The following is a 24433-nucleotide window of genomic DNA, read 5'->3' on the forward strand; positions in this document are numbered from 1 at the left end:
AGGAAATGGTGGAGGACAGTGAAGGAATTTTATATACCGTAAAAATGTGCCAGCTTGCACTCCATGAAACCACAGAACTTGCACAGATTTCTGCTTCAGTCACAGGCTATAATACTTAATAATTTATACAACTAAAACAAATGCATTAGGACAATTACAGTCATGTTAAGTTATAGAAGTATCGAATTACAATGCAGCATTCCCACAGCAGGCACAACAGAAACTGACCAACCAGCTGAATATTAAGGATTTCATATATAACTTTGCACAGCAAAAAGTCAGAAGAAAACATTTTTAAGCTAACTTCTGTTTTGGCCTTAGTATGAACAGCTTTATGATCGTGATAGCAGTCACTTGGGTAACACATTATTCTTATCTTTTTATCATCTTGTCTTATTTTCTTGTCTTAGGCAAGAATAATACTTTTTGGCAAGAATAATACTTTTTTTTTAACTCTCCTTTTTTTTACTTGCTAAGACTATAAAATGTGGTCAGAAAAAAAGTAAGTAATGAGAAACCACATTTAGTTAAAAAGAAAAAGAAAAACAAAACAAAAAAAAAAAAAAAAAAACATACTTTCTAATAATTTTTTGGGACCAGTTTCCAAAAAATCACAATTTTCTGCCCATTTGCATGGGTTTTAACGGACAAAGAGATGTCGATTCTTTATATTCTTTCTGAAGTACCAGACAGAAAACTTCTCTTTATTTTAATAAACCTTCTCTCCCCATTGCATCGGATGCACCGCTGTAGCAGGACCAGACATGGAGGAAGAGGCATGGATTGCATGGATGAGCCTCTGCATGTGGCCAGTGAGCAAAAAGTTTGAAAAAAAAAAAAAAAAGAATTAATGCACGTATATATATAAATAAAACCTTTGTTTTGTTTTGTGTCTTGCATGCTCACAGAAACTTGTGCACATTTGGATGACTCATTAACTCAACCATGCATTCATGATTGATTGATACCAATAGATGGAGCAGAAGGAAAAAAAAAAATCTTTCTTATAGTCGCTCTTGCAATCGTCCCTCCCCTGCTCCCTCCCTCACATACACACAGCTCCATCTCTCTCTTCCTCTCTCATACTGCCTCAGCATCTCGGAGCTGCCGGCAGCGTTAACAGTGAGGTACCAAACTCTGTTTTCACACACAGCACAGAGAGGAGCCTGCACTGACGTGCCAACACACACACACACACACGCACAGGGAGAAAACAGAGGGTGGACCAAGACGCCAGTTGTAGCATGTCCACTGACTGCAGTCAGACATGTAGAAGGAGGAGCTGCTCTGCTTGCCGTACCATCACCGTTTCACTCCTCTAAGCACCTCCCATCCCCCCCGAATGCTCTCTCCCTGGCTCTGCGGTTGCTGATGGGCTGGCTGGAATGACCCGGGTAAGTAGGAGACACAAGGAGATGCGCTAGATGAGGCTGCCGGCTGGGAGGACTTTCTGATCCTTGATCCCTCCTTTTTTTCCACACTGACAGATAGACAGCAGAGCTCTGATCTGCCATACAGATGCATGCCCATATAGGAGGGCACGGCTGTGTGGACCAAGGGTCTTCACCAAACACAGCTTAAGAGAAGGACCACCACAGAGACACGCAGGTAAGAGGCAGCACTGCTGGGGGTGCACTGTTGGATTTCTATCTATACTGATTTGCACAGATGTGAGGGAATCGGCAATGTGCCACCTGAGAAATAGATCAATGAATTTCTTTGATCCTGATTTGTGTTCAACAATTGTCTGATTATATACTGAAGGTTTTGATCTGTGTGTCATGTTTGTGCGTGCCTGCTGTGCTGCATGGCCATTGATTAGAAGGGAGATGGGTTTGTGGATGAGCGCTGTGGCAGCACAATAATGGAATATGTCTCCTGGAGGACATGCTCTGGTATCCATCAGATGTCAGGGGAATGTCGGTAGGAATAAAGAAAGTACAAAAAAAGGTAGCAGGACAGGAACAAGAATAGCAAAAGACAATTTAGTGACTAAAAGTCTGTGTCATTGGTATAATTTATGTACGTGCCATTTTCTATTTCACTGATAATTTATTTATTCCATTCCACACTCCATGTTTGGTCAGTTTTTACATTAAAATCTGGAGGCTGGATTTCATAATGTAGCAGCATTGCTACAAGTGCTTATGTTGAGGAAATGTTGGGGGAATAGAGCTCCAGGGGACTTTACAAAAATGGTGCTCACTGAAGTTGGAGAGCAGGAAGAGCCCATGGCTGAGAAAGTGGTGCTGGATCAAGCTATGGAGGGTGGATGTTAGAGTATAAAACCTGGGGCCAGAAACGATGAAACAGAGATTTTCTGCATAATCAGACAGTTTTCAGACTGAGAAAACACATGTTGGAGCTGTGAGCAGTTCATAGAGAGGATTCAAATAAAAATGGACCCGACTACAAGAGATGAAATGTTGGTGCATCCTTGAACCTGAGTAGCTTTCCCTAAAAAAAGAGGAAAAGGTTAGTCTGCAACCTGTACCAACAGGGTAGGCATATGCTTAACCTTTAATTATTGCATGACTTAAATAGTTATGCTGCTTTACTTTTTTGTAGATGTCAATGACCACAGCAGCAGCCCCAAAGTGCATTGAGAAATTGGCTCTGGGTGAATGTGCTTATGCAGAGGTGCCTGTGGCTCAGAGAGATGAGCTGTCCAGTACCGTTGCATGGCGCATACATCACTGAACGCAGGGCCCTGGACCCAGGAGGAATCAACAAAAAGAAATCCATTACTTAGATGACCAGGCTCCTCTGATCACATCATATGGCAGGGCAAGTTATGGAGTCTCTGGGCAGAGGCAAATGAAGAGAATGAGAATAATAGGGGTAGGCTGGGAACGATTACTTCCAGAGGCAATGAATTCAAAACATGCCAGAAAATACTAATGCTCTCCACTATACTTTGTTTTTTGTAATACATGTTAGCTGATTCAGAGGTTGTTCTAGAACCTGTATTGCTAAATTTATTTCAATTCGACGCTGCTTGTAGTTTGATGGAGTGGAAGTCTGAAGCTGATTAGGTGTTGTTTTACAGAGATGAATGTGTAGGTTGATTGTGGGAGTTTTTTGAGGTAGTAAGCATACACACATGCTTCACTGGTGTCAAATAGATAAATCTTGAAGCTCTAGTTCATCATTCTGAGTTCAAAACCTATAATATATGATCAAAAGTACATTACAGCCCCCAAATAATTTCTGTGATCTTGTTGCACATTGTACTTTCAGAGAAACTGCTATTTTATCTTCTCTGTCAACTTCTGCTTAGTCATTAGAGAGCAGAACAACCCCAAGGTTGCAGGGTAGAACAAATTAACATCATTTGTGGGGCAGCCTTTGCCCAAGTTCACAAACCTGCCAACTTCTCATAATATGGCTCATTGAGATGTCCGGAATTACATGAGTGCCATCAATAAATGCCAAGCCTGGACATGCTTCCAAAATTCAATCAGCATCAAAGTAGTGAGGTCTGGTGCACATGTAAGGAGAACTAGTTGGCACAAGCTAGCAGCTCTGCACACACACACACACACACACACACACACACACACAAAAGTGCAGTATAAAAACAGGGCTGGCACTAGATAAAACCCACAGATTACACAAATTACACCCAAGCTTATTTAGATGATGAGAAGCGTCACGCATGATTTTAGCCTCAGCCACATTTTACAGTGATTGTTAAGCAGCAGTGGATAGTTCTGTTTCCAGACATGTGAGCACTTTCTGAGATGCTCATGAACAGTCACACTCACACAACTGTTTTTTCACACTGGAGCTGATTTTTAGTCTTACCACTGATCTCATTCTATAGTCCTGTTGGGCAAAATGATTTCAGTCTTTGAATAAACGCTACATGATGTAGAGGAGTTAAAGGATTAAGATTGGTGAGATTTTTTTTTGTTTTTATGACTGGCAATAAATGTGAGGAAAAGACAGACTAGCGATGCACTGATCCTTCAAACTGGTAGATTTACTATCCGTACAGCCTCAAACTGCTGTAGCTTATGCTACTGTTGCGTTCAGGTGATATTTCTTTATTTTAATTGTTCACAACTAACCATTTATCTGGAGCCTGGCAAATTCCGTATGGAGAGGATGGTTTTTAATCACATTTACAACCAGACTTGCTGATGGTCTGAGACCTTTGAGTGGAGTTTACATGTTTTCTGAATGCCATTGAAGGTTTTCTAGTTTTTTATTTATTTATTTATTTTTTTTTGTGCTACAGTTTTCCCTCACAGTCCAAGGACATGGGTGACAGATTAAATGGTGACTGTAACTTAGCAGTAGATGTGAGCATAATCATGTTTGCTCTGTTTATCTGTGTTAGACTGATGGACTGAAAGATGAATAGAGGTGCAAAGCTTGAAAAAGATAGATAGATAGATAGATAGATAGATAGATAGATAGATAGATAGATAGATAGATAGATAGATAGATAGATAGATAGATAGATAGATAGATAGATAGATAGATAGATAGATAATTTGTCCTACTCATCTTCTGTTTCGCAGGACGGTAAAGTAAATCAGTCCACCTCTCTGTATGTCATGCTCACTTGCTCTTTCTTTTGGTCACCCCTGACAACCAGCTGTTTCTGCCACTGAATCCAAGCACTGGAGACCAGACATGAGACACGCACAAGAAGGCAAAAGCAACCATAGTAATAAACTGAAAGAGCTACTGGGGTGATAAATGTTTGAATGATGACAAGCATATTAATTGGTCTTCTATGCCAGCAGATTTCAGAGAATCACGCTGTGTTCTCTGCAGGAGAGCAGTGCAGTGTGAAGTCATTACTTAACTTGGCCAGGATCCCAAACTATCAACCAGGAAAAAAAACGAAGACAAAAATCTGCAGCAACAAGAAAATCAAAAACCACTCTTTGAATTCAGGATTGTAACACACCTTATGTGTGTGTTATCACCAGCTTTCAGCCTCAGTGAGTGATAAAATGTATCCAGAATATTTTCCACACTTGAGTGTACAGTCTTAAACATTAGCATTCAGCTCCAAGCAGTTTCTAGCCTGAGAGCAGCCTCACACCAGAGATTCTTCAGCCTAGACCAGAAACAGCTCTGCATTAAAATAAAGCACAGCATGGAGATGATTGGCGAGCATTGCTTCAGGTACTAATGAGACAGGAAGTCCAGACTGAAGCATCTCTAGGTGAAAAGTCCTATCACAAACCATGCAGCTGATTCTCTTGTTAAAGCTGGCAGATGTTTGTTGTTCTTTACCTCTCTGTGATGTCATTTACTTAGGAGCTATACATATTGTTGCATTCCACTTTAACTGTCAACACATGCAGGGGAAATAGTCGCTTGATTGAACAAAACACTTAGGGAAAGAAATCTTACTCTACTGTAAATGCAAAATCTCTCTGGCAAAAGCCGAAGGGCAGCACATCCATCGCAGAGAAACAGCAGTGTGATAAAAATGCTCAGGGTCATGAGAGAGCAATACATGCACTCTTCAGGGAGATCTTTTGCATTCTTGCATAGACATTTTCTGTATAACTTTACATATTTTCTCATAAACAAACACATGCAAACAGCACAACCATTACAGGTAGCATTCTGTAGCTGAGGGGTGGAAGTGAATTGCTAAATTAAATGTTCATTTTAGCATTTCTGTCACCATGATTCTTCAAAGGATGCTTGAGGATGCATGAAAAAGCATAGCATCTTGTCCCTATGGGTGTTTTGCTCGTATATGTTTACACATAGCAAACGGATGGTTGCAGGGTTCTCTGCAGGTTCAGTCAGCTCCCCAATCTTCTTTCACTTGAGGTTATTACATTGTTAAGTTTGCTTTTTGACACTTTTCATTTATCAATAGCAAGGATAGATCGGATGGATTTGTCTCCTGTAAAGAAACTCCACTTTGCAGGTGAGGACAGTTTTAGAAAATAGGAAGGCACAGAAGGAAAAGTGGTGGGTAGAAATGGTGTTAGTGAGAAGTGAGGACATCAATGAGGTAGGCTACACTGAAGAGCCGTCAGGATTTTTTTTTCTCTTGCTCCACACTTCAATTTCACATTTGTGGAAATCCAGTATGAACTAAATTTTTCAGTGAGAGACGTATTCGCCACAGAAATGGAAGACATATTTGAAAACAGATATATTTGCTTAATATTTCAAAGGATTTTAATGGATTTCTCATACTTTCTTTTTTTCCACTGCTCCATAGCAATCTTCCATCTTTTTCTTCTCTTGTGTTTCTTCCACTTTATACAATCTGGTTTACATGATGTCCAGAAACAGTAGTGAAACAGCACAGGGCCATGGCACTACAATATCAATATCAGAAGCTTAGAATACTTTCAGTTTTACCTTATTTAGTCTGTTTCCCAGGCATGGATTAAGCCTCGCCCTTGACTGTATGAAAAAATTTAAAGAGATATCCATTAACACAAGGGTTTTTTTTTTAGTTTAGTACTAAGATAAATCCATGTCTGGAATGTAAGCCTTTCAGTAGCAAACAAAGCGTTTTATACAAAAGCTATTTCATGTTTAGCATAGATTTTTACACATTAACCAAGTAATATTGTAATTATCTCCCTCTTCTATCTCTGTCACAGACATCTGCTCCATTACCCAAAATGTCCATTAAATCCAGTGTAATTTTAAGCTTTTAGAGTAGCTTGATTTTCTTTTCTTTTGCAAGTTAGCGAAATAAACAAATATGATGACAGGGATAAGGAGAAAAAAAATCTTAGTTGTGAGTGTTGACAGCAGTGTTGCATATAAATTCCGACTCATTTTAGGTGTAGTTCAAGATTTAAGAAACCTCTGATAATTTAACTGTCATTAAGGTTTAGGCTCTGAAAATAAAGTTCCTGCTACTGATTATAAGTGAATGTTAGGTATTTGTTAACATGCTTTCAGGCATGATACAGCACACATATAATTCAGATGTGGCTCTTTGAAGTGGAACCTCAGGGAGAAACTCTAAGATTCCTCTGAATCAAAGCTCTCACTGACCCTCCTGCCGCTTGACTCAAAAGGCACCACTTTTAATAAATTCTGTCAAGTCTGGAATAAAACATACTATTTTCTGTCTGCTGTTTGTACTGATGATTTCAAAACTTCCAGTTGTTCACGAAGTACAAGTTCGATCCTCTGTGTTCAAAGAATCAAACATGCAGTGTGTGTTGTTTTAACTGCAGCAAGCAGAGGGATTTCTCTGGAGATATTTCTTCTGTTTTTAGCAAAACAGTCCTTTGTTTAGGGAGAAAATTGAGTCATTTATCAGACGAAAAGTCCTATGATAAAATTCCATTGATTGTAAGGATGCACAATTAACAAATACACTTAGTATTTTTTATTCTGGTGTCATAAAGTGGTAAAAGCTTGTGCTTTCCCTACCCTGCTGAAATGACAGTGATGCCTGTTTTCTGTCTCGATGGAAAGTAAATTTTTCAAAGAGGAAATCAATTTTCTGAAAGGCTCAAATGTGTCTGTTTTTGGTTTTCATTTGTTATCTCTGATGTTCTGATTGGACTGCCTGCCCTGTGCTGAACCCGTCTGCTCCTGATGTTTGAATTGTTTGGATTGCTCTTGCTTTTTGTTTATTCAATAAAAGTTTGTTTGAATTGCTGACTGCCTTCCATGTTTAAACCCTTGCCATTAAATTTGAATTCATTTAACATTCATCCGATATATATTGTAAATAAACTAATACTAATCGATCAATGCAATCCACCTCTATTTTTCAGTACCCTAAACAACCAAGAGGACCAAAGTACTATATAAAATCAGGATCAGTCTACAGCAATGACGTGATGATCTGTTGAGAAGAGATTACAGACATATTACCATAATCGAAGATTGGAAGGATTGACATTTTAACAGCTACTGGAGTGGGTGACAGATGATTTATTACAGTACAGGAAACCAAACCGGGATCTAACTTTAGAGAGCAAGACTCTGATGTGCACATCAAATGAGGGGAAACTGTCAAGCCAGGTAAAAATGTTTTTTATAGAGTTAACAACTTCAATTTATGAACCGCTCAGAGAGATTTGAAGAGCGTATTTAGTCTTTGGTTAAATTGTTTGAAAATCATACATTATGTCTTACTTTTGTTTAAGAAAAGATTGACGGTAACTGGACTAGTTTGAGCGGGAGGCAAATTGAAGTGGGTCAAGTGAAGGGGGCAGGGCTTTGACTGGTGATTTAATGCCTGATCTTCTTCTTCTTCTTCTTCTTCTTCTTCTTCTGACTGTGATATAAGTCAGGGCAGGGATGGACTGGAGGTGTACAAAGTGGTTTCATTCATAAATATTGGATTTTAGGACATACTTGTTCCTTACTGGCGATTGGAAAACAAAATTAGTGCATTATGTTACATTACATGTATGTAAGCAGGCCTGTTTGTCTCAGAGCAAGAAAAACTGAAACAGGTACATTCTTTGTTGATGTCATTTAAGATGCAATGGCACTTGCTTGACATGATGTTTAGCCTCAACAAAAACCTTATTAATATCTAAATTTAATCATGGCAACATTAACTATTTTCTAAACTACTAAATTTAGCTAACAGGAAATGCACAAAAACTCTATCAGATGTTAAAAGTGGAAACAATCCAAAACGTGCAAGAGTTCTACAGAAAAATACAGCTATATAATGATTTTGTAGTCTTGAAATGTTATTCATTTTTACATTTGTTTTCCCTTTATGGTGAAACTGCAACGTTTTCCAGCTCAGCTATTACAGGTTGTAGTGTTAGATTGTATTGATTAAACTGTAAAACTGCCCCTTGATTAATGGGTTACTGTATTACCACCCCATGTCAGGACTGTAAGGAATGGTTTATAATGAAAACTACATTTGACCCAAACAACACAAGTGTGCTCCAGTTCAACACAGTGAAGAGACTCTTTCTCTTCTGTTCAGTAAAAGCAGCTAATATAACAGAAAACAGGAATCCAGTCTAAACTTGACTTATATGGCATGCAGTAGGATCCAATAATGGTGTGTATTTTGGTTTTGTTGTACAAATTATTTGCTGTGTTGTTATCCTCTCATTGTTCTCCATTTCATAAAATGTCTTTAAACCACAGCAACGTCAGCATCTGTAATAATTTGATTTACTCTAATATTGCTTTAATTAGATAATTAAATGACTGGATTCATTCAACATTTAGCTCATTCTGTGCTCTCTGCCTTCTGCTAACTGAAGGAACAATTATACCCATTATGCTCATAGTTAATATAAGGCAAGCCAAAATTAATAAAATTGCCAGCAAATGCTAAATTCAGAAAAACGTTTTGTACTATGTTGCAAACATTGTTGCCTCGAAAGCAAGCAGCTAATGAGAGGGAAAACTAAGGGAATCGTTTCTAGTACCTTTGATTTGTTGGCGTAAATAAGTCTAAGGATTCCTCTCAATCTTCAATTTGTGTCTTTCTGCTGATATTCAGGAGGTTCTTTGATGTGTATGGTGTTCAGTCCCTGAAGCGGTGCAAACCTTAGATAAAACCATTCCTCATAATGCAGCGCTTTACTTCAAAGGTCTGCAAATGAAACACACAGGTGTGTGTGCGTGTATGTGTGTGTGTGTGTGTGTGTGTGTGTGTGTGTGTTTGTGTCTACATCTAGGTAAGTTTGCATATGTAAATTAACAAAACTTAACACAATCAAAAAGAAACATGAAGAACAGAATAGAAATACATAACAGAAATACTTCAGTTTGCTCTAAATTGATTTAGTTTCCTTTAAATGAATTCAGTTTAAGATGTGCTTCAGTGAAGCTTGCTCGTCTCCTTTTCAGATTCAGTTTGTTGACTCTTTCAGTGTCCATACAGTAGGTTAAGTGGGTCAGAAAGTCTTAGGATGATGGCAAAGCACAGACCTTGAAGACAAATTTCTGTGTTTTGTATCGGTATCCTTACTTTCAGAGTGGAAAATGCTGATGTTATTTACAGTATATAACAGTCTAAGGTGAAGAAAGTGGAGGCAAAACCTGATGACAGCTGTGGCTTCTTAGCTCATGTTGTGGTCATTGTCCTTTACTTGTGAGACCACTGGATTTTTGCTGGATTTGCAAGATCACAATCATAAGCAAATCCATCATGCCAGACTCCAGGCTATGTATTTCTAGCCAAGGGACAGTGTGTCTGAGTACTCAGTCTCCTGTTCTGGCAGCTACAGCGGAGTAAGATGTGATGACAGCCAATATGGCTGATACAGATCAACAGTAATGTTTTTTCTTAGTCCTTTTCAAAATCATGGTTCTTTCAGTTTGCCACCATTACTCACCTTTGCTCATTCAAACGCAGATCCAGCACAGAACACCTGAAGTAAGTGTTTTGGCCAACATTGAAGCATCAATCTCTACAGTGGTTTGCAATGTGTTTTTAAAACGTTGTACCATTAGTTTGAAGATGCATAAACTCTGCAACAGAACTCTCACTTTATAAACAAATAACAGAAGAAGTAGCGATGCACTGACTGTGAATTTCTGGACAAAATCAATATCAATGTTAAAGAAAATTTGGCTGATGGTCAGTACAGATGACTTGTTATTATTTTCCTTTTGGCTTAGAAAGACGTATTTCTTACAACAAAAAGGTTGCTTTTTTACTCTTCACGCAGTTGCAGTTAAAAGGGGCAGCATGGCTCAGTGGGTAGAGTGGTCGTACTGTAGCCCAAGGGTTGCCAGTTCGATCCCAGCCCGTTGAGCTCAGCAAGAGCAAGACATGAACCCCTAATTGCTCCTGATGGGTCGTGGTGAGCGCCTTGCATGCCAGCTTCCGCCATCAGTGTGTGAATGTGTGTGTGAATGGGTGAATGTGATGTATAATTGTAAGGAGGAATGTAGCTAGTTTGTGGGTGGATTAGCAATCACTGCAGGGTGTCGGTTTAGGACAACAATTGTTATGTTCTGGTGAGGTGAGATGGAATGACCAGGTCCAGGATTCAGCGTTGAACCGTCTTTATTGATGAGTGGGAGATGTGTGTGTACAGTGGTACATGTGTGTGGTTTTCTACAAAAAAGAATAAAGGAAATACAAATTATGAGTACATGTTTCCCTGATAAATGTAACTGTCCACACAGAATAAACATATGCCTAAATGTCTGAGTATAATTAGTTATTAAATATATAACATGAATGCCCATAAATAATAAAGCAACTGTTAATGCACTCAGCATGATATATCTCACATGAATGATGTAATATGAACCACCAACACGAACTGCAGCAAATGGGCCTACAGGCGGTAAATATGCTATGCTGAATGGCTAACAGTTAGCCTCCCAAAATACTCTCAAAGAACTTAAAACGGCCATTACTCTCGGCCAAACACAAGGGAAGCTGAGTACAGGGGCTTAAAGAAGGCAAGAATAAATCCTAAATATAATTACTTACTTCTGATAGATGCACACTATCACTGACACAGCTCAAACAATAGCAACGTGATGCCGAACCTCTCTGAGCCACGCTGTCTGCCGGATGTGATATATTACTACAGCCGGGTCAGCCGCCTAGTGGTGGAACGTAAGAACTACATGTGAACGCAATAAACTAAATATACCAGGTAAAACAGTACAGTCCTTTGTACAATAATGTATGTGCAATATCATATCATTTGCAGTAATACTGGTAGAATTTTTACATCGGTAGAAAATGTAATACCGTGATCATGATCCTGCTCAATGACATTATTTAACACAGCACAGTGTAGCTCTGTGGAGCTCAGCTCAACAAGGAAACATAGCGACCAAAGCACAGTGTGGCTGTACAATATATAGAATTTGATTTTGGCTTCAAACAAAAGTAATAAACAGTGACTCACATTTTCCTAAAGACAGCACACTTCTGCCGCTTCCAGTGGTGAATACTGGAAGTAGATGTTGCCATTGCACCCCAATACTGCTAACTTAGCGTCTCTGTGGCTTTATTTCGAATATTCCTACACATAGCAACTCTTTTTCAAAGCAGGAGTGACAAATCCAGCGACTTTTTGGGGGTCTTATTGCAGACTTACTGTATTTCTGTCTGATTTCATATACTGGCTGTGTTGTCTGCTGTCATTTGTCCAGACATAACGTCACACAAACAGACGCAAAACAATGGACACACACTCAGTGAAAACACTGACAAACAGCATGGGTGAACTTCAGCATCACTGTAGCTTTGGGGTATAAAAACCAAATAAAGAGGGACCAATATAAGACCAGCAAACTGCAACGTCTGTGGCTGGATCCACCACATCCACCTTAAAATACACCTAGAGAGGTTAGTCACAATAATAAAGCTAATGCTAGCATTTACGTTTACGTTAGCAATGTGCTTAGAGTATTAGCTTGTTACTACTTTTGTACTAAAATAATGTTAACTCCATTCAGATTGGCATTCACTACTCAGAAGAAGAATGAGACATTTGCTGAACATTTTCCATAAACAGTTGACTTTTCCATGATCACATTAAACTGGGACCAAACTGGGATCAGATCCACTGTAAACTGGTTTTACTAGATGAGTTTATTGGAACAATCCAGCTGATGCTGAGTTGGGAATGTAAGGAGTATTTATGTGACCTGCAAGTATTTGATCTAAATTAATTGAAACCTTGAATTTTTTTATGTATTTTAAAAAGTTTTAAATAAATATTTTCTGTACTCATCTCACACAGTTATTTCAAGCCCCTTAAAAAAAAGAGATTTTTTTTTACATAGTTTGTTACATATTATTGAGCAACAAAGCCAAAGCCTGAAAGATGTTTAATAATGCTGTTTGCATTACATCTAGATATTGTAATGAAAGAATGAATGACTTTGTGAAACACAAATAGGAATATTAACATTTTACTGATTACTTTAGCACTGTGGCCTCACAGCAAGAAGGTCAATGGTTCGAGCCTCAGCTGGGAAGAAGTGGCCTTTTTATTGTGGAGTTTGCATATTCTTCCCGTGTATGCGTGGGCTCTCTCCGGGTACTCCAACTTCCTCCCACCGTTAAATTACATGCATGTTAGGTTAATTGGTCACTCTAGTTCCAGGCTCCAGTTTCCCCATGGCCCTTTATGGAGGAAGCAGTACAGATAATGAGTGAATGGATGATTACTTTAGTGTAAGATTTTTTGTTTTGTTTAATAAATGAACTTTTTTTCATTATGCTAATAGAAAATGTAATCCTGTATAAACTCCATTCTCTACAGCCATATATTTGCTCTTGTAAATTGTCTCTAAACATAATTTCCAGGAGAGAGAATTGCAATCTATTCCCCTATTTCCATATTTATTTGAAATTTGTCCTGGCCAATTATTTTAAAAGAAGCAATCTTTAAACAAAGATTTATTTATTTTACTACATGCATTCTCTTTGTATTTGTATGCATTAAAGTGCAAAGGATGTTAGAATGATCATTTAATATTCTGCTAACATAGTGAAGGAAGGCAGTTTGATTCCCCTGCAGATTGTGATGCTTCCTTGTGCCAAGCCCTGCGAGATTCTGTTGTCAACATAATGCATCTATGTACAAACATGAGCTCAACAAACAGCTCAGATTTGTACTTGGAAGCTACATGTCAGAAACTGTTTAAATCAGACTGATTGCTTGTGTAGCTGAATACTTTTGAAAACCAGACAAGCACGACTTTATTTTCATCCACAGATGCTTGTATGAGGTTGTAGCTTTCAGACCACAGGTCTGCTACTGTAGCATGCACACCACATGTTGTGTGTGTGCATTCATGCACTCATGCATGAGCATGACAGCCAAAGTAACTCACAAGATGTTATTACTATAAAAGAAGTCTATCAAAGCCCTCCTGATGCACATGCACACTCTTAGAAAAGCTTTAACCACAGTGTGATTTTGAGTGTGTGTGTGAGTTTGTTAAAAGGTAAGTCAGCAGTATAATTTCAAAGCTGTATGAAGTTGCCATTATTTTAAAAAAAAGAGGGAACACATACATGTGCACACACGCACACATAACCCCTTTACAAACACTCTCTTTCATGCCAATTCTTACAGCCTCACCTTTGTGTAGAAAAAAGCAAACATAGGTGGAGGATTGTGACGTCATTGCTTTGGGAGTTAGATATTGGCGGGGTGCTCCTGATGGTGGGTTTTTGGTGGTTTCCCACACTGGGGATCTGGATTGCTTCGTTGTGGGGGCAGCTCTGTTTGCGGCCCTGTCAGGGGCTGCGGTTGAATTCACCTTGTGGCGGTAGGGTGTGGACACTGATGGGGCCTGGGTCAGTGGGCGTCGGTCCTTGGCCTGGGTGGCCGGGCTGGTCTGGGTTGGTCTGGGTGGGGGTTCTGGACTCAGGTGCCCGGGGATGGCCCCCTTTCTTGGGGGTGTATTGGTTGGTCGGTACCATTTATATAATAATACCATATATATATATATATATATATATATATATATATATATATATATATATATATATATACACAGTTTTTTTTTTTTTCTAACTTCTTGCTCACTGGCTCTGATCACAGAAAAACCACATGCAGAGGCTTGCAATCCAAATCCTCTTCCTCTATGTCTTGTCCTGCAGCAGCTGTGCATCTAAGGTAATCAGGGGAGCACAGGTTTATTAAAACAAAGAAAACAAAGATAGGTTTTCTGTCTGGCACTTAAGAAATTGGAAAAAGAACAAACATTTCTCTTTGTCAAAATCCAGGCACATGGGCAGAAAATTGTCATTTTTGGACAGGAACCTGTTCCCAAAAGACAATGAGAAACACATACATTTTTCTTTTTAAACTTATATCCACCCGGTTTTATCCTGGTTTATGTAACGTTTTTGCGTCTTGTAAATATCTGTCTTTCATACCTGGCTTTCATTTATATTTTTAATCTGAGATAGAAATCCTAAATTACACACATGTGTCCTATATTTTAGAAATCTATTTAAATTCCCTTTATCACTGAGAGCTTAGATAAACCCTGAGGTGTTTCATTGATTAACTCCCACCTAAACATCTTGTGTGCAACCTAACAAACAACACCACTCATCCATAATATAATTGACTCCCAAATACTAATAGATCCTACTTATGCTGCCATGAAAGCTCTGACCAGTCAGGACCTGGCCGGACATCTGAGATTGACCCTTGTCTACTGGAATTGTAGCTATAGATCCTTTGGGCTTTGAGAGCTGTGGAGTGGAGTCTGGGTTTGTAGGTGCCAAGTATCAAAATAACATCCATATAAATGTCTGGATGCAGATCATAAGATGAACACTGTTACTTTGCCTTTTAGTGAATCTAATGATATGGCTTATCACTATAGATATTCTTCTGAAACAGTTGTAAAATTGACTATTTAGACATTTAGATATTCAGGTGTTTGGCTGAACACTGAGTTGTTGCTTGCTGTAGTCATTCCTATTGTTTATACAAGCCATTAAGAAATTCTTTCCTAATGCGCTTTCAGTGCTAGTGGTGATCCGCAAAATCCACTGCCCTCATTAAGTGTAGAAATATATTCCAAAGCTAATTTGAAGCAGTGTGAGGTTTAATCGATGTGAATTAGTTAGATGAAGAGGGTATCTGGTTACAGTCTTTTTAGTATCAAATCCCCTTTTTGTGTCTCCTTGCAGCAAAGGCAAAATAAGTACAAGTTAGACGTTTGCACCAAAGAAACTGTCAACCCTTCATCTGGTTAACTGATAATGATAAAGTCTTATATAATTGTAATCCAAGTAAAGTTTGTAAAGTATTTTTGCACAAACTGTAGAGTCTGACAGTTTTCCTTGTTTGCTTTGAGTCAGTTCTTGAAAGAGAATAAATCTTTTTAAGGCAGTGTGTTCAAATCTCGGCACATTCACGGTGTTGCTCTCTGCAGATTTGAATTCTCATTCTTTCAAGAAAACTGCACTTGTTCTTTAAATAATGAGCGCATTCGTCTACATAACAGCTTGCACGGCTTGGTGGTTAAAGCCAATGTGTAGATTCTCAAAAAATCCTTACGAATTATAAACATTCTTTTGTGCTGTCAAAAATTATGTCAGGCTATTAAAGTCAGACAAGTACATTACATAAATCTCACTGTTTGGAGAGTCAGCTGGTTACAATACCTGCCCAGTGGCAGCATTAAAACAGAGAGCTTGTATCTGGGTAAAAAAAAAAAAAAAAAACTCTGGTTTTGTTTTGTTGGCAAGCCTGGTTCAGGCTGGTGAAGTGCAACAGATGTTATTGCAGTGTCACTGGACATGGTGTTACAAATGGCAGATGAGGCTAAAGTGTGGGCGATGTTAGAATGCAAGCTGAGAGCACATGGCTTCTAGACACTGGGCTTTATAACAACACACCGCTTGTTCTTTCTAATCCACAGAGAACATTAAGAAATAAAGGTTTACTTAGATCAGATTTACCAGCTGATGTACTTGTTTGGAGTCACATCCGTTACCATCGCACCAAAACTACTGAAAAATGGTTCTCTGTGGATGAAAGGACAGAAATAGAGATCCTTCAACTGGAAAATCATTACATTTTTTTCCCTCTCTGGAGGTGGAAAATATGACCACTGACAATGATATACCAAGTGTTTGTGACCACAGGGTTTCTTTTTTCTAACCAATGTCTTTACATCTGATGTTTTATTCACCTTGCAGGTAAAAACATCTGATATAATGCAAACAAAAATGTGGTTGGCAGGTTAATAAGCACAACAAAGACATCCATCAAGAAGAGGAGATTTAAGGTTTTTTGTAACGTGCGATTCTTTTTGTTTCTTTCTGAAATGGCTTTTACAATAGTTTCTTTTCTTTTTTTGTCTTTGTCGCATGTGCTTTTGTGTAAAATATTGTGCTTCCTGCATATGATTTTATATGAAATACCAAAGAGGAATTTCCATTTGCAGTGTCTTCAACACATTTCTACACAAACACATTTCCTATGCAAACAAATTTTGTCTGCAGCTGCACTAACATTGACTTTCACCTACTGCTGAAATTGAAATCTAAAAAGTCAGCTTAGTTGAAAGAAAGAAAAAAATATTCCACAAAAACAAAAAAGATTTAATCCACAAGAAACTGAGTAAAACAATTTTGTTTTTTAAATACATATTTTCAGGGACAGCATCTTATTTAATCTGTCTTTTTTTAAGGATTGCTTCACAGCTATATACTCTGGGTCAAGACTTAATCTTTAGTACAGTACAAGATGATAATACTTGATATAAATTATGGTATGGAGTAGTATAATTATACATTTAGTCTAAGTCCTAAATATATTCCAATCCCAAGAAATTACTCTCAAAAAACTTGTTAGAGTGAAAGGCTCAATAAAGTTATCATTACTTTTTAATTTTAAGAGGACTTGAGGACATGCAAATCTAATATTTTTTACATGAAAAATGTACACACTCCCACATACACACACATACAGACAGCCATGATGGAAAATTAATCTATCTCTAATATCTTCTCCAGACATGAGTCATGTTCACTGTGTGGTTGGAAGTTTTTGTGTCAAATTGTAAAAAAAGAAAATCACTATAGATCTTGTCCAACAACTTAGCAGTTTCTATCTGATTTTAGTTTGTGTGCTGAGGAACATCAGCTAAGATGGAGTTCTCTTCTGGTTAATTAATTGTCTGCAGGTAATGTGGGCGACTCTGTCTTCAGCAGGCAGTGGAGTACATTCTCTAGAGAGGGATCAGCCTGTAATGAAGGGCACTTAGACCACCTGCCAGGAGACCAGAGCCATGATTAAAAGTCACTAAGAGTTTCCTCTGACTAAAACAGATTTATCACAGATGAGTTACTGAGACGTAATGCGGCAGTAATGCAATATATTCATCCATTGATATGCTTGCTCTCAGTCTGCCTGATACAAAGTTAAAAACAAAGTTAACCACAAAAACACAATAGAAGACATGTTTCCTTAAAATCCCTGATGATGATGTAGCTTCTTGTGAGGACTGAAGCAATGATAAATTATGCTTTGCCATGGGCATAGAACTGGGTAAGGACATGCCCCAACCAATATCCAGTAACTCTTGAGGTGTCCCTACCATATTCTGCCATACAGAACAGCTGAGAGATCCATGCTCTCTATCAGCAGCATCACAGCTATAAGTCCTGTCTTATAAACCATTTCAACTAAAATAATTGGCTCTGCTTGCCTGTTTATTGCCAACGTGATTGGCTGTCCCCGCTGTCCCTCACTCTGTTCAAAGAGCTAGCACTAGCTAGCTCCAGAGAGCGGTGCTAATGAAGGATGTGGATTTCTTGTACTGTGTGATTAAAGTGCATTTCTGTTGATGAAGGTCATTTGCCCCATAGTGCAAATAGCTTTGTGGTCTGCATAAACAATATTGATATAAAACACAAACCAATAATCCTGTACTCAATGTGCCCCCCCCCCCCCCCCCCCCCCACACACACACACACACACACACACAAACACACTTAAAAAAAAAAAAAAAAAAAACATGAATAGAATATTTTGCATTAACCCTCTGCTTTTACAGATGCCCTAGTCACTCAATTACATGATACTGCAAAAACAACTATCATGTGCAACACAACACTTGTCCTCTATGGGCCTCTGTGGACCACTTTATGTTCCTAACAGTAACAAAATCAAACCTACACCCTTGTGCTTTGCCCACTACCTTTTTATTCATGAAGTCCAAGGTGAAAAGTCTGGATTCAGACAAATCCTTTGCTAATGGCCTGTCATTCCTGTGAGAAACACAGCAAAAACAGGTTCTGTAAAGTCATATTTCAGAGCGCATGCCTCCCAAGTAAATATGCTGACAACATACAGCATAACAAGTATACTGTAGAAGATGAATAAATGAATGCTGAATGAATAATGAAATGGAAAAGTCTAAATAAAACAATATTCATGCAAAAGCCTTTTGGGATGTATGCATATGAAGCTTTGATTTGAATGAGTAAACTGTAATCAGTTTGTAGAGGTAGCTGCAGCAGTGTGCGTTTTGGGGGTGGTGTGTTTGTGTGTGTGTGTGTGGGGGGGGGGGGGGGTTGTGCTGCATCTAATTTGTGCTAAAGCACTTTCATCCAACCGTGTTGTACAATCACAGCTGCTGATCTGCAGGTTTTTGTGTTCTCCAGAAAACACAACAGGATTAATTCTGCCTTTTGAGAGGGAATAAAGCCAAAACAACCGTATGCCGACGTCTGTTGCTATAGCATCATTTTACAGACCTTATTCATAAATGTGCATTGAACTTCTGTATTTGCAAGTGTCTCTATGCACAGATAGCGAGGCTTGTTTATTTGTGAAGTGTTGTGTCAGCTTTTGTTTGTCATCTCTGTTGCAGACTGTGCCTCAGTCAGCATGTGATCATACTGTTTTTATAGTTTTTCTGCATGTGCCAGCTCAGAGGCTGAATGTGTTCATTTCACCCTTTTTTCTTCGAGTGTTGCTATGTTGATGTGAAAGGGTTTGATTTATAAAATTTATCTGAAAAGGAAATAATGTTCTTTTCAAGAGAAAATCACTGCACATGTTGTTGATCTTTTGTTTTTATTAATTATAATCTTTGTTTTACAGCTCATAACATGAAGTTCAATTTTTGGTTGAGCTTAATATTTAGTGTTGGTCAAAGCTCGGTTTGAAAATGTCTACTTTTTCATGAACTGTAAATATAAAACGCATACAACCATGTAGGTAAAAAAAAAGAAAGATTGTTTACAAGGTAAAACATTCAGGGGGTTATTCCAGAAAGGAGGTTTCCACAAAGGAAGTTTAACAAAGCCTATGCTCGAGGTCGCGAAATTCTCTGACGGCTTAACCTGCGCTATTGGTTTCAAAACATTGGCTATTAATTAGCTATCTCAATCCCATTTAGGTTAAGCCAGTGCACGTGCGTTCATGAAAACCTATAAAAGGCATCATTCATTGAGCCCTGAAATCACAATGAAAATGGCAAAGTGGAAAGCGTTTTATTTTTCCCAGGCTAAATAACAGGTCCTCCTTGAGGCTTATGATAAGGAGAAAAATATAATGTTAAAAAAAGCAAAGCAACTGTTTCCACTTTTTATTGCCTTTAAATTGCACATTCATTTTAATGACATTCCATTCTGAATCTGTAATACTGAGCTATTTAGTTAACTTTACCTTTGCAGCTATAACAGCTTTAACTTTGGTTAAAGCTGGAAAGGCTTTCCTTATGGCTGCATGGCTGTCCCCCAACCCCAAATTTGTCCATGTCTTATTTAAACTGCAAAACTGGCTTGAGATAAGTATTCACAGTTGGTCATTTTCATTCCACAATATTTTGCTCTGTTTAATATGTATGCTTCTGCTGTCCTATGCCTTCATGCAAAGTAGGTCTTACTGAAGCTGGGATTGTTAGTGTTGTTCAGACAAACTGAGAAAAATAAAGAAATAATTGGAATCTTAGAAAACAAGTGTCTTGACATTATACAGTAAGCAGTTTGTAGTGGTGGGAGGACAGTGCTCAGAAAGCTCTAAATATAGCTTAGACTGCCCATCTGGTGTTTTGATATTTGCAAAAGTTATTCAAAATTATTAAAATGTGATACATTGTAGCTAGCAAACACGGGAAAAAGCTGATGATGGAGCTAAAAGGAACATAATTTTAGTTAAATGTGGAACTATTGCATCTTAATGGAATCGTACTGACACTTTCAGTGTGCAGTCTACTGAAGGCCATGTTTCCACACTTCGCATTACATCTTTTTTAACATGACAATATAGAAATGCATCCTAACTTTTAGTGTGTATTGGCATCTGGTAATTTCTTATGTCTTAAATATGTGACCAGTCTGTCTTTTGCCAAATGTTTCACTGGGCAGAGGTGCTGCTCCCAGCTAAAAGCTATAATCTCTCTCACACCTGTCAAGTGTGGCCAATAACTGTGTACCTCTCAGGCTCATCAGTCTGGCAGGCAATAAATCAGCCTGGTCTCCTGCAGGAGCCGTGGAGATTTGCTGCACACCATATGCAGCACTTACGCATTCTTGCAGGCCTACCGCTCTGATAGAGATTTGCTTGCTTTCCAAACAAAAGTATTTGAATGAAAACATTTAAGTATATTCTATTGTTCTCCCACTGTGCTTTTTAAAAAAGAGATTCCAAATACCACTTTGATAATTTATGATGCAGAAAAAGATAGCAACATACCTTTCATCCTGAGGGAGCTCTTTTTGCATCTTTGAAAAGGATTTGAATGCAGCTCCTCAGGTTGCCTTTTTCTGTGCATCAGGGAGAAAGTGACACACATTCATTGTGTTTTTACTGCTGCTGCACTTTGATGTGAATTTGTTATCAGCTTGTGCCAATACTCAGATTGGCACAATACTACATTTTTGTGTACTCGCATGTGTTAAGTAGATTTCTTATTGAGCCTAATGCTGGAGTCTGGTATGACAAAAGCTTATGGCTTCAGACAGACAGATGTTCCTCTACAGATAATGATCTTAGTGTGGAAAATGGCCGTGAAAAGAAAGCTGTCTCCGGTGGTTATGCTCCCTCCACATTCTGAACCAGGGGAATACTTAGTGCACAGTACAGTCGAGACCCAGCTGATTACAGTCATACAGAGTTAAATGTTTAATGCATTTATGACTGTTTCTATTTTTAAATCTACCACAGCGGCTGTTTGAAGCAAAAATCTGTGCGGACTCACCATCTTATTTGCCTTGTTTTTGCTGCGAGTTTTGAAGCCTGCTGAGATGAGAGAGTGGGGGATCAGGCAGCTGCCAGAGTGGAGGCTGTTTTTGAAAAAGAGAAACTTCAGAGCTATGTTTAATCTCCTCTTTCTTACCTAAGTCGTCCCAAGCAGCTGGGAGAGGAGGACCTGAGCATGTGATTACCAAAGGCAGCAGCAATGTGACTGAATCACACAACACACACAAAGACCAATTTTCCTAGACTGCAGCCAAAGTAACACTAGTTAAAAAAAAAAAAAAAAAAAACATTCACACGCCAACACATATACACACAAATGCATTCAGTGTTTAGCATCCATCACTCTGTGACTGACAGCTTGAGGGTCTCTTTAAATAAGAGCTCTTTTTCTGATAACTGGAAGGGAAAAAGATGAGGGTTTCAAAATTTTTTCCAGCTGTCAGTTGACAAGCCGGCCACCACAACTTGATGCATGGAGGAAGGAGCTTTTATGTGACTAACTGCCTAAGGTTTTGGCTCTCACAGGAGGCTGCAAGGCTTATGCTGTAATATGAATGTAGGGAGAACAGAAAAATCTCATTGTGGAATCTGTTTATCTTGGAAAAGATTGTATGCCCCCCAAAATCAATTTCTCTCCTTAAAATACAATGATTATCCTTTTAAACTACAGGTGGGAATTGATGGTACATGGCAATACTAGATAAGATTTCTGCCATATCTGAATAGAAATTAAATCTGAAAATTAATTAATAGCAATAGGCCTTTGCTTATATATATATATATATACTGTATATGGGGGTTAAATTGGGATTTGCTGTGCACAGTAAGTACAACTTACAGAGTATTTGATACAATAACAATTTGGACACAGTAAAAAGACTGAAAAGGGTAAATAATTTATTCTTAATAAATTTAGTTTATTTTTGTGACTGATTTTTACTTGGGTAAACCTCAGATGTCCAAGTGCAAGTAAACCCAGCATTTAATGTATTTTATATGCTATTTTATATGATATTTTACATTCTTCATTTGAGCATCATGCCTTTGTTTATAGCAACCCACCTGTTTTGTGTGTTAGTTTACAGACCACTCAAGCCTCCTTTTTGTTTTATGCAGAAATTTTCTACTTTATAACTAATATAAATTCAAAATACAACAGATTTTTTATATATATATAACTGGAGACTGACAATAGCTCTGATCCTCTTGCAAGTTTTTAAATCTTTTAAACTGTCTGAATTTTAAACAATATGTCAGCCTACTCAACAGGGAACACACCATGGATCTGGTCATGACATATGGTCTGTCCACTGGTGTGTCCTCTGTTGTTGACCTGGCTGTGTCAACCACTACTGTGTATTTTTTAATATCATCAGTTTTATTCAACAGGACGCCCTGGTGAGAACTGTGAGGAAACTGTATATAACTTCAAAGGTGGTTGTGAATTATATCAACAGTTTAAACCAAACCCCTGCTCAGATTTTACCTGCATCATGTGATTTTATTGTTGTTTATGTTAACAGCAAACTGAAATCAGCCAATGATGCTGCAGCTCCAGTTAGAACAAAAACAATAGGACTCAAACAGATACATCCGTAGAGAAACAAGGGCATCAAAGACCTCAAAAGAAATTGCAGGAGAGTTGAGATACAATTGAGGAAAACAAAATTAACCATTCATTTAGAATTTTTTCTGAAACAACTCAAACTCAACAATAAACAGTTAAACAGACAAGAACACTTCACTCTTCCAGTCTCATTGCAGACAATAGAAACTATTCCAAATTCCTTTTTGTCAAGCCCGGCTCGTGAGAGCTTGACAAACAAGGAAGCGGGACAACGAGGGATGCCAATGAAAGTATAGTTTATTAAGAAAAGGTGACCAAAGTAAATAAACGAAGCGTAACAGTGTAGCCTATGTGTATAATCTGTAGCATCAGTAGTGTATGGGAGTGTTGGTTGTGGGAAGGTGTTGTGTGGAAAAGCTAAAGTGAATAGACTAATGAGTGCACAAACAAAGGAAAAGGAGTGCTGCAGGGGAGCAGGCTGGCGCGAGCAGAGAGCCCCGCAGGTGGAGAAGGCCTGGTATTTAAGCCCAAACGGGCCACACCCCCGCCAGGTACCGCGGGAGAACCGGAGCAGCATACTGGCCACCTGAGAAACGGAGGATAGAGGCGGAGAGAAGGAGGAGGAGGCAAAACAAGAGAGAGCGGGAAGCAAAAAGTAAAGTCCCCAGAGACGGACAAAATACAGCCCGCTCTGGGGTTGTCACATACAATAGATCTTTTAATAAACAGATTTTAACAAGTCCTCCATGCCACCATCAGGCACTTTAGAAGTAAGATCAATGCGGTTAAATCTAGTCTTTTATTTTAACAATTTAACATAACTGAAGCATTGTTTTTACCCGAGTAAACACTAGAGAGTTTGGTCCTTGTTGAACCAAAGGTGTTTGGTCGAGTTTTTGTCCCAATTATAGCAAACTGCCTGCCTTTTCAATCCAGTTCCCACATTGCTTTGAAAAACATTTTATTGTTTCTTAGAGCGTCAGCTTTTAGTCATAATAAATTACTCCCTTCAGACAGGTGTTCTGTCTTTAAACAGCAGTGGTCAAGCTCCTTCTGAAGAAGAGTAATTTACAAAAGTGGTTTTTATCTAGTTACACAAGTTTTTAAATATACACAACATTTTAGAAAAATAACACTCTAGTTTTACAGCAAACCTCAGTACCGAGACAGATAATAAATGTTAGTAAAATGTTATTAACTTCAGGTGTAACTTGAACTCTTTCAATAAACTTTTAATCCTAGTGCTACTGGA

At 38.4% G+C, this 24433-nt stretch overlaps 1 protein-coding gene across 1 annotated transcript in view; it reads left to right on the forward strand.

The window, feature by feature from the left end:
* The first annotated feature begins 1105 nt into the window (after positions 1-1105).
* Positions 1106-24433, forward strand: part of frmpd3 (FERM and PDZ domain containing 3) — a 104888-nt gene continuing 81560 nt past the window's right edge. The window contains 2 exon segments of the mRNA XM_041990860.1: positions 1106-1394; positions 1488-1608. The gene's annotated coding sequence lies outside the window, so the exon portion shown is untranslated.

Source organism: Melanotaenia boesemani, chromosome 7 (assembly GCF_017639745.1).
Source record: "Melanotaenia boesemani isolate fMelBoe1 chromosome 7, fMelBoe1.pri, whole genome shotgun sequence".
In the NCBI taxonomy this organism is placed as follows: Eukaryota; Metazoa; Chordata; class Actinopteri; order Atheriniformes; family Melanotaeniidae; genus Melanotaenia; species Melanotaenia boesemani.